Genomic DNA, 4,575 nt, shown 5'->3' on the forward strand with positions numbered 1-4,575 from the left:
TAGTACTGGTCTTCTACATAATGATACAAGCTACCATTACTTGTGTTTTCTTTTTCTTCAGCAAATTTAGAGACATTTAGGATCACAGAGCCAAAGAGTCAAATGAGGTTACATGACTTTACCAGAGTCACAAAGGGAGGATTTGATTCAGGTTCTATATCTAGTCCTCCATCCACTATCCCATTCTTTTAATTAAATATTTATTTATCACAGAAGCTAAAAAAAAAATCCCATCGCAACAGAAACTTAATAAATTTTGGAAAGTTTCTAACATCTCAAATGTTATGAAGTAATTTCATGGTCAATCATAAGCATGTATGTGAACTCTTTTGAATTTACACATTCACATGTAATATCCATATATACACACACACATACACACATATGTAGCTGCATTGAATATGGATGAATTATACATGGATATATATATATATATAAAATATATATGTACACACACAAATATAATTTATACCTCCCACCCCACCCAATCTCCATATACATACACATATACATACATATGTAGACAGACATATATAATTTGTCAAGGCCTCTGAGAGTTTAATATGTGTAAACGTATAATATAAACATATATAATGTATGTAAATACATACATACACATACATACATACATACATACATACATACATGACTTGTCTAGGTCACTGATAGGTTAGGTAACTTACTTAGGATTACATATCTGGTATTTTTTACATATATATTTATATCTATCTAGATACCTATACCTAGATATGAATGTATTTTACCTTTATATATCCACAGATACACACAGGTATGTGTGTGTGTGTGTGTGTGTGTGTGTGTGTGTGTGTGTGTGTGTGTGTAAAGAATCTCCAAATGGTTCAGAAAAGGGCTTGAAGATGGTTAGAATTTACTTGGTAAAACCATAAGAAACCACTGAAAGCTTTTTTGTTTTGTTTTGTTTTTCAAGGAAGTGAAATGATCAGAACTTCACATTAGGAAGCAAATTCTGGCAGTCATGTGTAGGATAGATTAGAAGGGACATAAATGAGAGGCATTGAGACCATTTAGATCAGCCAGGAGACTATTTATTGCCAAAGTCTAGATGATCAGTAATCAGGTTAACGTCCTCTTTAGAGCCTGTAGAAGTGGAGAAAAGTGTGCAAATTTAAATGATAATATTTCTATACTTCTTATACCTACAATCTCATCCATGTAACTACTTTCTCCCAAATTGCTGATTGCCATCCATCCATTGTCATTCTTTTTCATATCTTCCCATCATCCTCCAGGGAGAGATACAATCTCACCATCATGCTGGGGAATTCCTCTAGATCTCATGAGAGCATAGTAGAAAACAAGCATTATCCGTATGTTGTCTTTTGCTACTTCTACATGATTGTCCCCATCTTATTGTTCTGACATAATTAGAATGTCAGAGTAATGTATTACATACATGTGTGTTTATATATACACATATAAATTATGAGATAGTATTTTAAAAGTGCTTAGTTTATTCATTGGTAACATGCCACAGCATACCCACACTCACAATGTTTCTTTCTATGGTCTTTTGGTTGACTTGCAACTTTAATTCGTCAGTGATTATGAAATTCCACACTTCATAGCCATAGAGCAGTACAAGAAGAAAAATGATATTAAAAATATGGTTCTTTATTTTACAAGCTTGGAGTCATTAAAAACACTATGTAATCTCCAAAATGAGATCCAATAAATTTTCTCCAATATAGTTCTCACCCATTTCATTTGGGTGTCTATCCAACATAATTGTACTGATTCATGGATCTCTGCCTGTCCAACTAACAGGACATCATAGTGGGGACAATAAGCATCTTTCATCAACTTTTTAAAAAAATATGTAGGTAAGGTGAATTATTTTGCATAAATATGGATATTTGAAAAGGAAGCTTTAAAATGTTCTGGAATTTGATGCAATTAAGATATATTGGATGTTGTTGATGTACAAATGGCAAGATTTATGAGCTGATTGTATGTGGGACATGAAGCGGAAAGAATAAAATATGAAAGGCAGCTAGGTCGTACAGTGAATAGAGAACCAGCTCTGGAATCAGGAAGACCTGAGTTCAAATCTGGCCTCAGACCTTTGACACTTACTAGCTTTGTGACCTTGGGCAAGTCACTTAACCTCAATTGCTTTGCCTTCCCCTCTCCAAAAAACAAACAAAAGGAAGTGAAAGATGAGCCCGAGGTTTTGAGCATAGATATTAGATGGCACCAATAAAAGAAATAGAAAAGGTAAAAGGAGACACTATTATTTTGTGGGGAAGATATTGAATTTTGTCACTTGATATGTTAAACTTCAAGTGATGGTATGATACTAAAACAGGAACTCACCAGAATAAATTGGGAAATGTGAATTTAGAAATTAGGAGAGAGGTTAGGTGTTCAAATTTAGGTTTTGAGGTTATTTACATAGAAGCTGGTCTTGAGAGTAAATGAGATTTCCAGTGCACAACCTGTAAAGAGAGACAAGAAGGAGGCTCAGGATAAAATTCTGATGGATGTCAACATTTAGGAATAGAAAGAAGAGAATAGGTGGCCAAAGAGGTAGGAGAATGACAATATGATATTAAAGAAGCCATGACAAGCGAGAGCTTCAAGAAAGAAGGGATGATCAACGTAGTCAAATCATGATGAGCGATTAGTTCAAACAAACCTTTATTGATGATGGTTAAAGAGGCCAATGATGGAAAAGGTCATTGGAAATGAACGCATCCCTTTAGAAAGAAAGTCATGTTAAGAAGGCATTAGATGTGTGGTTAGGTATAGATGGCAAGTAAGGAATACTATGATATCTAGAAATTTGAGAATGGAAGGGAAGGGAGTGAGAAAGAGAATGCTAGCTAGGAAACAGCAAAATTGGGGAATTGGGGGGGACGGTCCCGGGAGCAGGGGCTGTGGTGATGAGTGGGGACTAAGCTGCAGCCACTGCAGAACCGACAAGAGGGTGTTTTGTTAAAATTCCTATGGAAACAAAATATAATTTCATAAGGAGATAATGGAGAAGAGAAAACATACATAGGACCCAGATGCTATGTATATGAAATTGATATCTTCCAATGGTCATGAATTTATTGTGAAAAGAGAGCATGCTTTAACATCAGGAACAATAAAAGCCCTGTCAAGTGGCCCAGGTCAGTTTGCTGAATATGAAACCAATGAGGTAAATTTTAGAGAAATTCCATCACAGGTGCTATCAAAAGTACGCATGTATTTTACCTACAAGGTTTGCTGCACTAACAGCTCTGTAGAGATTCCTGAATTCTCAATTGCACCTGAAATTGTGCTGGAATTGCTGATGGCTGCAAACTTCCTAGATTGTTAAGTAAAATAAATTATAATAAAATGTTTTTTTTTTAAAAAAGAAAATAGCAAAATCTAAGACAGTTTTTTTTGGGGGGGTGGGATTTGGTTATATCTAAATATCCAAAGCAGAAAAAGAGATTAAAAATGCGGTGGATTCACAAAGGATAAATTGTAAGTTTCTACTCACAGTGCAAGATTACTCTGTATTTATGACTATTCTCAGGTGAGAAGTTCAGCACAGGCATGGTCTGTGGGTTGACAAAATACTTTTTTCCCCTGATGACTCATTCAGATAAAAAAAGTAAATATTGTACCTGCTAGAGAAAATCAATTGATTCTTCTGTAACTTTTCTCTATATTGACTCATATACACTGTATAAGCATTTACTATAGAATACTTATTTATTCTTGTTCCATTCTCTGCTTTCATTATCTTGTGGTAGAACAGAATGTTGTTCATTTTAAATACCACCTTGAAAATGGAGAAAGCCATGAAAGCATCCTAGTTGTTTGATTCCTAGTACAAAAACAAAATCTAAAAACCTCAAATTCAGTCACTAAAAATGCCTGTTTTCCATTTATTTGCATATTATGCCTTAAACAGTCTTTGTAAATAACTTCTGAATATCTGGTCACTAGATCCAGATGGCTCAGGAGGAGAAGGTGAGGCTGGTGACCTGCACAGACCTCCCCCTCTCAAAACAAAGTCAAGTTCAAGTCATGTCTTCGTTTCTCCGATGTCATCTTCCTCTTCGAAAATGAAGGATGAACACACAGCAACAAATAACTTCTAAAAGGCTAATCAATTTTTTTTAATCTGACTTGTATTTTTACTGTATGATTTTACTTTGCTTTCTACTGTTAGAATTTTTGTATTCAAATTTACTAATTGTCCTGGAAATATTTGGCAAGACATTGCATGAAAAGTATCTTGTTAAGCTTTCAGAAGTTAAATCTATTGCAAAACTGTGCACTTTTGTGACTTGGAGTCCTACTTGTCATGAGTTGAGCTATGAGATTTAGTAGAGATCCTCCCATATTGAATTTTCTCCCTGTTATTTAGATCCCCTCTCAATTCTTTTCTCTAAAGCTTTACTTTATAGCTCTCCACCCACCATAAAAAAGTAGAGTAAAGAGATGAATCTTCCCAATGTAAAAGACCAGGACAATATTTAGGAGTAGAATAAGTGCTGTTAGTCATCAGCAATCAGGGAAATGAATGACAGGCTAATGGCAAAACTTAACCAA

General features: G+C 34.7%; 1 pseudogene; it reads left to right on the plus strand.

Annotated features, from left to right (window-relative positions):
* Nucleotides 1–2,654: 2,654 nt before the first annotated feature.
* On the plus strand, nt 2,655–3,346 carry LOC140498601 (elongin-C pseudogene; annotated as a pseudogene).
* Nucleotides 3,347–4,575: the final 1,229 nt, after the last annotated feature.

This window comes from Notamacropus eugenii, chromosome 4 (assembly GCF_028372415.1).
Source record: "Notamacropus eugenii isolate mMacEug1 chromosome 4, mMacEug1.pri_v2, whole genome shotgun sequence".
Taxonomy (NCBI): domain Eukaryota; kingdom Metazoa; phylum Chordata; class Mammalia; order Diprotodontia; family Macropodidae; genus Notamacropus; species Notamacropus eugenii.